At 37.3% G+C, this 13,069-nt stretch overlaps 1 pseudogene; it reads left to right on the forward strand.

Annotated features, from left to right (window-relative positions):
* The first annotated feature begins 8,855 nt into the window (after positions 1-8,855).
* LOC110203226 (glycogenin-1 pseudogene) lies at positions 8,856-9,422 on the forward strand (annotated as a pseudogene).
* Positions 9,423-13,069: the final 3,647 nt, after the last annotated feature.

Genomic DNA, 13,069 nt, shown 5'->3' on the forward strand with positions numbered 1-13,069 from the left:
AAGAAAATACCATAGATTCATATTATGAGAAGAGTGAAGATCAAGACAGAAATTCTGAAGAGGACAACATTGTCAACAAACCCACATCTGCAACAACAAAAGGGAATATGAACTGGTCTGAAGCCCAAAAAGCCTTCTTAGAAGAGCTCAAGAAGGATTTTAATAGTCAAATGAGAGAGGTAAAAGAGTCCTTCAAAAATACAATTGGCCAGTTGGAAAAAAAATACACTGAAGAAAACAAGTCCCTAAAAAACACAATTGGCCAATTGAAGAAGGAAGGACAAAAACTAACAGAAGAGTACACTGAAGAAAACAAGTCCCTAAAAAACACAATTGGCCAGTTGAAGAAGGAAGTACAAAATCTAACAGAAGAGTATGCTGAAGGAAACAAGTCCCTAAAAAACACAATTGGCCAGTTGAAGAAGGAAGTACAAAAACTAACAGAAGAAAACAATCTGTTAAAAACTAGAATTGGACAAATGGAAACTAATGTCTCTATGAGAGAGCAAGAATCAGTCAAACAGAAACAAAAAAATGAAAAAATCAATGAAAATGTAAAATACCTCATCAGTAAAACAACCGACCTGGAAAATCGACTCAGGAGAGACAATTTAAAAATTATTGGACTACCTGAAAATCATGATGAAAAAAAGAGCCTGGACAGTATCTTTCAGGAAATCATAAAGGAAAACTGCCCAGAAGTCCTAGAACCAGAAGGGAAAATAACCATAGAAAGAATCCACGATCACCACCTGAAAGAGATCCCAAATTGACAACGCCAAGAAATATAATAGCAAAATTCCAAAATTACCAGATGAAAGAGAAGGTGCTGCAAGCAGCCAGAAAGAAAGAATTTAAATATCATGGAACCACAGTCAGGATTACACAGGACCTTGCAGCTTCTACATTAAAAGACCGCAGGGCATGGAACATGATATTCCGAAAGGCAAAGGAGCTTGGAATGCAGCCAAGGATCAATTACCCAGCAAAAATGAGCATCATTTTTCAAGGGAGGAGGTGGATATTCAACGAAATAGGAGACTTCCAAACTTTCCTGATAAAAAGACCAGAGCTCAACAAAAAATTTGATCTTCAAGTACAGGACTCAAGAAGGACTTAAAAAGGTAAATGGGACAGAAGGATACAATATGTTGTTAATAAGGGGGGGGGCTGTTTAAACCCCTACAAGGGAATATGAGACTTGCAACCCTTGAGAACTGTATTGTTATTACACCTTGTTAAAGGAGTATACATAAAGAGGGTGGATATTAGTTGACTTTGATGTAATGATAAAAAAAAATCTAATCAAGTTAAATGGATCCAAATAAGTGGATCAATCTAATCTTAGAAAAGGTACTGAAAAGGAGGAGGCAGACAAGGGTAAATTACATTACAGGAAAAGACACAAAATCCTATTACAGCAGAGGGAAAGGGGGGAGCATTGTTTGAACCTTACTCTCATCAGATTAGGCTCAAGAAGGGCATAATATAATCAGTTAGTATAGAAATCTAACTTGCCCTATAGGCAGTAGGAGGGAAAAGGGGAAAGAAAAGGGAGGGGGAAAGAAAAGGGAGGGGAAAGAAGGGAGGGAAGCAGCAGTAAGACTAAAGGGGAAGAAAAGGGAAAGGGATAATAAAAGGGGAAGGGACTGAAGGAGGCTGGTCAAAAGCAAAACACTAGTGAAGGGGAGAAAGGAAAAAGGAGAAAGAAAAGCATAAATGGGGGAAAAGGATGGAGAAAAAGACACAGATAGTAATCATAACTGTGAATGTGAATGGGATGAACTCTCCCATAAAACAGAAACGGATTGCAGAATGGATTAAAAACCATAATCCTACAATATGTTGTTTACAGGAAACACATTTGAAAAAGAGTGACACATACAGGGTAAAGGTAAAAGGCTGGAGCAGAATATATTATGCTCAGCTGAAGTAAAAAAAGCAGGGGTAGCAATCCTGATCTCAGACAAAGCAAAAGCAAAAATAGATCTAATCAAAAGAGATAAGGAAGGAAACTACATCCTGCTAAAAGGCACCATAGACAATGAAGTAATATCATTACTAAATTATATGCACCAAATGGTATAGCATCCAAATTCTTACAGGAGAAGTTCAGGGAGTTACAGGAAGAAATAGACAGCAAAACTATACTAGTGGGGGACCTGAACCTCCCCCTCTTGGCACTAGATAAGTCTAACCACAAAATAAACAAGAAAGAAGTTAAGGAGGTGAATAGAACATTAGAAAAGTTAGGTATGATAGACCTCTGGAGAAAACTGAATAGGGATAGAAAGGAATATACTTTTTTCTCATCAGTACATGGCACATACACAAAAATTGACCATGTACTAGGGCATAAAAACCTCACAATCCAATGCAGAAAGGCAGAAATATTAAATGCATCCTTTTCAGACCATGATGCAATAAAAAATATATGTAATAAAGGGCCATGGAAAGATAGACTAAAAAATAATTGTAAACTAAATAATCTAATCCTAAAAAATGATTGGGTCAAACAACAAATCATAGAAACAATCAATAAATTGTTTCAGTCTGTCTTTTTGTGGGTTCTGCTGCTTTACAATTTGTTTAGAGCCATTTTTTCTGATACCAGGGGAAAAAAAATGTGTTTTCCAATGTAGCATCCTCCTATTCCTATTCCTCAAATTGTTTTTTCAGGTTGGATATTCAAGAGATACCTCAAGTAGTTATAAGTCCACACTCATGGGACCAAACCAGCTGACAAATTAGTTCAAAGCAATGACAAAAGTTATATGGTATGAGCTTTCTAACTATCAGCATGAGGCACATTTTCCCACACAGAGTTCAGAGGAAGAGTGGGCACTTGCATAGAATATGCTAGTTGAAAGATACATATGAAGAATACATATAGCCAAGCCAATTGATGTCTTTGCCACTTTAATACCCTGACTTTCTTTTTCTTATTGTGAAACTTCCATATTTCTCTTTGTGGGAACAGTAGCTTTGCGGGGCAGGTCTTACAATTATATCCCCTAGACAGTTCTTTTTCCTTAGCTCAACTTTAAGCAGTATAGCTGACTCTCCCTCTGTTCACCACAGAAGTGGATAGATTGCATTTTAATATCAACCAAAAAGACTTGGCTAATCTAGACTTTGCCCATGTGGCATCAGTTGCCTCCATCATATAAACAAGGACCCTAAATACTCTCATGTTGATTGAAATTGTTCATGTCAACTAAGGAAGTAAAAATAATATAAATATATATTTTTTTAATTTCCTTACAAACATTGAGTGGGACACTCTCAAGTTTTGCAACATTTACTGTCTGTGAATAGGAAACATAAGGTGATATTTTATATCTGAAATGGGAAAAGTCTAACATCTATGACCCTTACACTTGCATGTCTGAAACAGTGATTCATGGACTCAGCACTTGAAGAGGACCATCATGAATTTTTCTCTTCTACAGTTATTGAACTCCATTCACAGTTCAGATATATTATAAATTATCCATTATTTAGTAAGTAATACAATAAGGAATCATCTCAAATGTAATCACAATAAGAGGGAAGAGAAAACAAAAAGACATGGCTCAGACTCCTCCTGCTTAGTGATGAAGATTCCATAGCTATAATGGTGACCAGCAGAGGGATTAGCGGCTTTTTTCCACTGAGTTGAATCCTTCAAAATAGTGATGATCCCTAAAAGATCTCTAGATCTAGCTCTCTAAAAGCATAAGGACTCTGAAATTACAAATCCCTCTTCTGGGAAAAAAAAAAGGTAAGTGGAAGTGAGAGTGAAAAAATGTGGCTGAGTAAACAGTTAAATTTTCAATAGGTGGCAGTACGGCTGGATATTCTGAGTAATGAGAATGGTACTTGAAATATGAGGATCATCTCATAGAGATCTGAGCCATATTTTCTCCATAAATCAGACGATAAAGTCAGTGTCACAGAGGATAAAAGTTTCCCTCTCTTATCAAACAGAATATGTCCTTCTGAGGACAAGGTGATTCTTAGAGGAGCCTTGCAATTTTCTTAATGAACACTGTGACTTTAGAAGAATGAAATGAGGAACATGAGTGGCTTCTAGCAAGGTAATGGGGGAATATAACTGGGTCTGTGGGTAAATAATTTAAGTGACATGTAATTTTAGGTAAAGGGAAAGAAAAAGAAGACTCAGAAAACAATGGAGGTGCCAAGAATCCAGACAAGAGACCCTGAAAAGAAAGTGATTCATAGAACAGATTCAATCTATTGTTCATTGAAAATATGAAGATGGTTGAGGAGCTTTGACAATCACAAATGAGATTAAGATTGATAAGAAGTTTTTTAGTTACACAGAAAGGCCTACTACATGAGATCTAACTGTTTAGAGTTATTGAAGTGATGTGGTGTGATTGATACTGAGTCAAAACCATCACCTCTGGGAAACTCAGTGTCACCAGTGCTTTGGAACCAGCTCTAGAGAACTTTCTCTGAAGTTCAAGAAAGAGACTTTTCCCTGGGAGGAAGATGTTCTTCCTCTTTTTGAACAGAACAAGACATGCAAATTGGGTCCGTCTCTACTAGGATGCAAAGCAGCCCCAAACATGTACCTGTACATCCTCTGGGAGACAAGCTCAAGCTCTTTGTGTCCTTCCACAAAGAGGACTAACCTGGAAACTCACCATGAAATTTAGACTGAACTGATTTTTTTTCTGATTATTTTCCAAGGTAGTTTTATGGAGATGGAGGGACAACATGAATGGTGACTTCATGTGACTATTGACTTTAATACAATGTCTCTGTGTTGCAGGTGTCCAGTGTGATGTGCAGCTGGTGGAGTCTGGGGGAGATGTGACACAGCCTGGAGGTTCTCTGCATCTCTCCTGCAAAGCTTCTGGATTTACCTTCAGTAGCTACTGGATGAACTGGGTCCTTTAAGCTCCAGGGAAGGGACTGGAATGGGTTGCAACCATTACCATTGGTGGAAGTAGTACACACTATGCAGACTCCACTAAAGGCTGATTCACCATCTCCAGAGATGATGGCAACAGCATGCTATATCTACAGATGACTTCCCGTAAGACTGAGGATATAGCTGTGTATTACTGTGCAAGAGACACAGTAAGGAAAAGGAATGTGAGACTACACAGAAACATCCTCTGCCTGAAGGTTTGGTGCCAGTGAAGCCTGAAGGGGGTTGAGCTCATGATGCACATAATACAAGGTGCCTATATCCAGTAACAGGTGTAGAGAGAGTATGAACCATTTTTATTTATGGCCTGTGTTGCTTTTTTCTTCTATCCCAGGAGAAAGCAACTTTTCCAGTTGCCCACTATCATTTTAATGCCTGACTCTGACTCCCAGTGCTACCCCATATTTAATTGGTAGTTATGTCTTGTAAATTCTACTTTCCTCACACATCTAGTATACTGTCCCTTCTGTCCTCAAGATACCTCAACCGCCCTGAGGTAGGCCCTTACCAGTTCAACCTGCACTATTATTCTAGCCTGCTGGTTGTTCTCCCAGCTTTAGTACTCACTTCACTATAGTCCGTACTACATTTAACAATCAAAATTATCTTCCTAAAGCACAGATCTGACCATTTTCCCCAAATTCCAGTGACTCTGTATTACCTCCAGGACAAAATATAAAATCCTATTTGGCTTTTACAACCTTTCATAGCATGGCCCCTTCATATCTTTCCTATCTTATTCTACCTTGCTTCCTTCCTCATACTTGGCAATTAAGTGATGCTGACCTCCTTGCTGCTCCTTTCACAAGAGATTTCATTTCCCTACTTCATGTGCTTTCACTGGTTGAAATTCTTCTCCTAGGGGCAGCTAGTGGAACACCAGCCCTAGAGTCAGGAGGACCTGATTTCAAATCTGGTCTCAGACACTTGATATTTGCTAGCTTTGTGACTTTGGGCAAGTCACTTCACCCCAATTGCCTCCCTGTCCCCCCATCTCTTCCTGCCACCCCCCCCCCCCAAAAAAAAGAAAAAAGAATTCTTCTCCTCCTCATCCATGCCACTTCTCCCTTTTGGGTTTTTTCAAATCTCACCTGAAATTCTGCCCACTTATATCTTCTCTAATCTTAATTCCCATGTCTTTGTGCTGGACATATCCTGTATGTGTATATATATATATATATATATATATATATATATATATATATATATATATATATATATATATATATATATATATATATACACACACACACACACACACACATATATATATATATATTGTGAGCATAATTGCTTTCCTGTTGTCTCCCTGAATGAGACTAAACTCCCTTAAAAACAGAGACTGTTTTTTGCTTTTATATCCCCAATTCTTGGCATCATTCCTGGCACATAGTAAGTGCTTAATAAAAGCTTGTTGCTGATTTGCCCTTCTGTTTCTCCATGAATGAGACTCTCCAATATTGCTGAGGTGTGTTCTGTGTATGATTACCATGTTATGAACATAATGAGTAATTTCTCTGACATTTTAACACATTAAAAAAATAGCCATAATTATTAAATATTGTTGAGATTGAAATTAAAAAAAAAGATTAACTAAGGCACATTTCTCTAAGACAATAACATTTTATTATCAAGATTAATAACCTCAGAATAAGATGGTTCAATGGCCATCCCAGTCTCCAGTCAAAGACCTCAAGCAAAAGGACAGTTACCCTTTTAGAGGTTTTTGGTGACCACAGAGCAAAGAACATAACAGGATAGGTGACATCATGTGCTTAAGGGAAACATAATTGATTATATATTTGAGGTATAGGGAACATCATAATTGGTTAGAAACTAGAGGGCTGCCAACAGTCCTCCTCCTCTCTTTCCCGTGACTAAGAGGTGTTTAATTGATTGAGTCCACTTGTAAGGCCTAAGATAATGGCCCAGACTTATTTGGACAGCAAATCAGAAATCATTGAAGGATTGAAGGTGTTATAAATATATTAGGCCCGACTCCTTTATGGCAGACCATATCTTCCAAGGTTAACAGACTTCTTTGAGGCAGGATTGCAATAGTAGTTAGCAGGCAACTAGATTTCTAAACTTAACCCATTACAGGTCAGGGGAATTCTGAACTAAGTTTAGAGGCAGAGACTATGAAGTCAGTTATAGGACAAAATCAATTAGTTGTAAAAAGGATCAATAAGAAAATTCTACAGGATCTGATGGGATAGGATCTGAACCCCCAAAAGGTAAAGATCATGTCTTTGGCATCCAGATTCCAAAAAGGAAAAGTCCTGGACTTTCCCACATGGTCAAATCTCTGGTTCTTCTGAGGCTATAATCCTAACAACTGGCCTTTCATTATCTCCTATGCCCAATCTCCCAATTCTCTGTTACACTTAACCTAGCCTAGCCCCCCATTTACTTACTTCCCTATGGCTCCCAGCTACTTCCCACCCTTAATCCTATGTGGGCTCCATTCTTCTTTGGCCATGTGGTCCAGGTCCCTGGGGTCCTGTTACCTCAAATTTGCCCCAGCTTAATGGCCACTCCCATCTAGATTCTCCTTAGACTCCTCCTCTAGTCAACCCAGACTACTTGCCCACTCCTAGATCCCTCCCACAGTCTTTCTGTATATAAGGTCTGTCTGTCCTCCATTAAAGGGCTCAGATTCTTAACATCTGGCCCAGTTGCATTAGCAATACACATGCTTAGATTCTTTAAGAATCTGTCCAATCTGGCAGGTTCTTTAAATCTCACCCACCACAGTGTTCTAATAAAATTTGTCTTTGGATGAAAGAAAGCTTGGGTTGAATTCATTTAAACAGGACCTAGGTGTTGTGATTTTGGGGTCCCAGTACTCCTACACCTCTAAACCTCAACAGATACATTTTATTTGTATTTTTTCAGTATTATATGCGTAAAGCTACCTCAAATGCATTTTGTGCAACATATAAAAAAGTTTGAGAGGCATAGTTTCTCAGTAATTTATCAGTTTGTTAATAATGCTAGCATGTTATTAATAAAAAGATGACCATTTGGCCATCTCCTTTGACCAAAAATCCCTCATTGAACCCATGGAAAATCATGCCCATGGAAAAATGTGTGTTCCTGAGAGTTGGAATCAACTCTGATTGGTGACCAATGAAAGACTGAATATTATACTGAGACATGGACCTATTCTACAGAGGGTCTTGGTACATGATTCTAATCACTTGGTTTTGGTCCAAAAGAATTATTTTTGATCCTTATCCTAGTCTGATAAAAGGGAGAATCCACATTTTCTCAGACTTCTCTGAGTAAAACACAATGGGCTTCTATCCATCAATTCACCTAACTTTATTTTTTGAACATATCTGAGTTCTCTCTCTCAGTATCAGCCCTTCAAAGGATGCCTGAGTAACTCACAGGGGGTGATTTCTGAATAAGGAAGTAGAAAAAGGGAAACACCTTGGTCCTTTTCAAAGAAATAGTTACTAAACATAAGAGAGAAGTAATTATTTCTCTTAAATGCATCAACATGACTTTACATAGAGACTAAAGAGTGTCCCATTCATAACTTGTAAGAAAATGTAAAGAAATGTTTATACTTTCCTCCTTTAAATGATGTAACAAATTTCATTAATCAACCTGAGGAGATTTTTAGGGCCTTGAATCATGAATGAAACTGACATTACATGAGGAACTTTTAGTGATTGGTAGACCAATATAGCAAAAAAAACTATTAAGGCAAATGAACAAACATTGGTAGAACAACTTATTAAAAAGGATTTAAATTCTTTTTTAAAAGTAAGGAAGATCTAGATGTTCCTCTCAGGTGCCCTCTCATTGCAGTGCCTTGAGTTCCTGGACTCAACAGTGATCAGTCACTGCCTCCCCAGCTTGAAACCAGGAAAGTTTAGAAAAGATTTTCAATGTATTGATCATGATCACCACCTTGGACAGTGAGGATCCAGTTTGCCTAACCTTAATGAAAAGACGCAGGTCTCTTCTGGGTGTCATCTTAACCAAACTCTCCTACTGGTCACTAATACAGTATTCATAATGTGTGTTCATGGAGGCAGACACTCTGGTACTGGCAAATATTGATGAGCTGTTAGAGAGAGAGAGAAGCTATTGGCAGCACCAGACTCAGACTGGTCTGTTTCAATTCTGGGATCTTTGTTTATTGACCTTCCACTGAAATATATGATCAGCCGTTGCATATGGCTTCTGAACAGGGCAACTTTGGTGGTAGGGATCACGGTTTGATGAACAGCTTCTTTAGCAGTTGGGCAAAAACAAATATCAGAAAGTGTCTGGCATTTATTTACAACCTAAGAAGCAATGTTATGTACTTCTACTATCCACATTTAATGCAGTTGGGGCAAATGTAGAATTCATGCATCTCCTGAGATGAATCAAATTATGGAATTATACTTATAACCCCCAAATGAAAAGTTTCAGGAATAACATTCATGGTGCCACCATGATTCACAATTCCTCACCATGAGGTGGGATTTATTCAACACCAACGTTTTGCCTTTCTTCAGCAGTTTGGTGTTGGTAAAGACATCCTCACAAAGAAAATCACAGATTCAATCTCACATATGTACATTAGGGACCTCAGACCTCCATCCCAAACATTTCTATAATCGGATAACAAAAGGGCCGATGAGAGAAAGGCCAGGTTGATTCCATGGGAGCAAATTCCTTCAAAAATATCAAGGAGAAACTAGACACTTACCTCCAGTAGAAACACCACAATTTTCTTTATGCAAACATTGGCTACACAGGACTGTTTCTAGATAATTTAGCATCTAGGACAGTGTTACATATGGCCCATTACAGCGGCTGGTGGCTTTGACTAAAGTCACATTTGTAGATTTACAGTACTAAAGTTGAAAACTGGACAGAAGACAAGAAGTAAAAAGGTCATTTTCTGGTCAATTAATTGTTGAGTGACTCCTCATGTGATCATTGAGAGAAAATTTGAGAAATTTTCTATTTAATGTGAATTACAAATAAATTTGATGAGTGGGAATGAAGCCATTAAGTTATTGGCTTCAGCTCCCAAAACCTGAAGGGCTGAGCTCCAATAACTTCTCTTCATAAGGATAAATGGAAAAGACCCTAATACATGCCTGGAAAATTTTCTGTCACAGATAGATATTTCAGGATTAATGAGAGACTGCCCTAGTGGTCCAATTCTTCTTTTATGGAATAGCAATGTAACACTGCCAAATTGAATCAAAACTTTAATAACTGTTACCAAATATGATAATACCCTTTTAATCTCTCTTTAAAAGTTTGTTTTTTAAAAAACCAGTTTTCTGTGTGTACTAAAGTAGCAGGCAGTTCTACGTGTTTTTGGGATAAAAGTGAGTTTTCTAAATGCTCAAAACTATGTGTGACACTATGCACAAAAATGAACACTTAGTCCTAAAAATAAAAAGTTACAAAGGGCATGTGTTCTTAAAATTCATTGTTGGTGGAATTATGAACTGATCCATTCTTTTTGTAGAGTAATCTGGAATTATGCCCAATGAGTTTTTAAATTACCAATACATTTGACCCAGCAATGCCACTACTAGGTCTATTTCCAATTGGAGAATGGCTGAACCAGTCATGCTGTGTGATTGTGATGGAATGCTATTGTACTATAAGAAATATTGAGGAGGATGCTCTCAGAAAAGCACAAAAAGAATTACATGAAATGATCAGTGGGAGAGAGTGAACATGCAACATACAGTAGCAAATGATTATAGTAAACTTGTATTTTATAAATATGAAAATGTAAGCTTTTGGGATAAGAATTTCCTATTGGTCAAAATTGTTGGGAAAGCTGAAGAGCAGAATCCTTAACACACATTGAACTGTTTCTAAATTCAATCACTTAGTCAATCAATTAACACCCATTTATTAAGCACCTACAATATGCCAGGAGTGAAGTGTTTGGGATATAAAGACAAAAATGAAATAATCCCTACTCTCAAATTGCTTACATTCTTTTGTGGGAAAATATATACATAAATCAGTATATGCAGACTATATGAAAATAAATGGAAGGCTAATCTGGGATGGAGGGCACTAGCAAATGCAGGGAAACAGGAAAGGCTTCATATAGAGGATATCACTTGAGATGAACTTAGAAGGAATCAAATAAAAGAAAACATAGATTAGGAGTAATGGTGTTCCAAGCATAAGGGACACCAATTATAACAGGGCATGGAAACCAGAGAATGAGTGACATTTAGAAGGAGAAGAAGAGAGTCTAGTTTGACTGGGCTATAGAGTTCAATGAGAAGACTAGCATATGATAAAGTTGCAAAGATAAGTTGGGGCTTTTCTCAGAAAAAAATTAACAGCAGAGATTAAAGCTTATACTAGATCTCAGAGATAACAGGGAGAAACTGGGTTTCCTTAAGTATGATAGTGATATGGATAGACACACCTTTGGTGGCCATATGAAGAGAAACTGAGGTAGATAACCTGAGTTAGAAGGTCAGAAAACAGATTACAAAAGGTTGAGAAGCCCTCTCTCTATCTGTACTAGATAAAATCTAATCACAAGACAAACAAGAATGAAGTTAAGGAGGTAAATAGAACATTAGAAAAGTTAGGTATGATAGACCTCTGGAGAAAACTGAATGGGGATGGAAAGGAATATACTTTTTTTTCGGTGGCACAAGGCATATACACAAAAATTGACCATGTACTAGGGCATAAAAAACTCACAATCCAATGCAGAAAGGCAGAAATATTGAATGCATCCTTTTTAGGTCATGATGCAATAAAAATTATATGTGATAAAGGGCCATGGGAAGATAGACTAAAAAAATAATTGGAAACTAAATAATCTAATCCTAAAAAATGATTGGGTCAAACAACAAATCATAGTAACAATCAATAATTTCATTCAAGAGAATGACAATAATGAGACAACATACGAAAACTTATGGGATGCAGCAAAAGCAGTTCTTAGGGGAAGTTTTGTATCTCTAAAATGTATATGTCCATATGTGTGTGTGTGTATGTATGTATATGATTACAGATCTCTAGGTACATATACATGCCTGTATGTGCACATGTATGTATATATGTATGTACGTGTGTTTATACATGCATGTGTACGTGAATATGTACATGTGTGTGGACACATACATAGGTGTATATGCGTGTGTGTGTGTGTGTGTATACATATGTAGGAATACATTCAGGCTTAATTCTAGCCTTCTTAGGGGAGCAGGGGGAGAAAGCGGGGGAGAAGAACACAGTAAAAACTTCACAGCACGGAATGAAAGAAAACTTCCAAGGAATCAAAGAAAAGATGGACAGCTCTAAACACAATGCAAAGTATTTATTACATAGGATTTTTTGAAATGGAAATTTTTTGCTATATATTTTGAATCCTTTCTTATTTTCTGTTGCACACAAGGCAATGCTTTTTTTCTTTTTTATTTGGTATTTAAATTTATATATTTTCTTTTTCTTTTCTTATTGTGTATTTAAGTTTTAGTATTTAAGTTTAAAAAAAATTAATAAAAAAAGAATGACATTGCCACACAGAAATGCCAGCCAAGGGAGAGGACAGATGCCAGTGGGAAACAATATAGAGGGAACTTTCATCCTCTAATGGGTAGAGTGGTGTCTTGGCCATACAACAAACTGTTATGCCCTAATGCCAGGCCCCCAAAATCTCAGAGCCCAAACTTATGTGAAGCTATGACAAAGAATTGTCATAGCACCAACTGCCCTATCACCCATAAGATGAAATCAGTCTTCTAGTATGGAGTCCAGAGGTGTCAAACTGGAAGCCTTCAGTTCATGCACCTAAATGAGAGAGAAATGTAACTGGGAAATATTTAACAAAATAAATAAAAATACAACACAACATCAGTAATAGTAATTTGTGGTTATCTAAGTCAATACGTGGTCCTCAAGGATGCATTTGTGCTTGACTGACACCACTCATCCAAACTACTGAAACAAGAGGATTTTCTGTGTTGCCTAATGAAGAAAGAGAAATGAAACAGAAAATGGCAGGGAACAGCCAGAGTGAGCAAGTGGCCAAAGAGCTGACAATGCCTCATTTCTAGGTCAATTGAACATTAGTATATACATGCATTTTGGAGACCATACCAGTCAAGTCATTTTATT

Source organism: Phascolarctos cinereus, unplaced genomic scaffold (assembly GCF_003287225.1).
Source record: "Phascolarctos cinereus isolate Bilbo 61053 unplaced genomic scaffold, phaCin_HiC Scaffold_3;HRSCAF=262, whole genome shotgun sequence".
Classification (NCBI taxonomy): Eukaryota; Metazoa; Chordata; class Mammalia; order Diprotodontia; family Phascolarctidae; genus Phascolarctos; species Phascolarctos cinereus.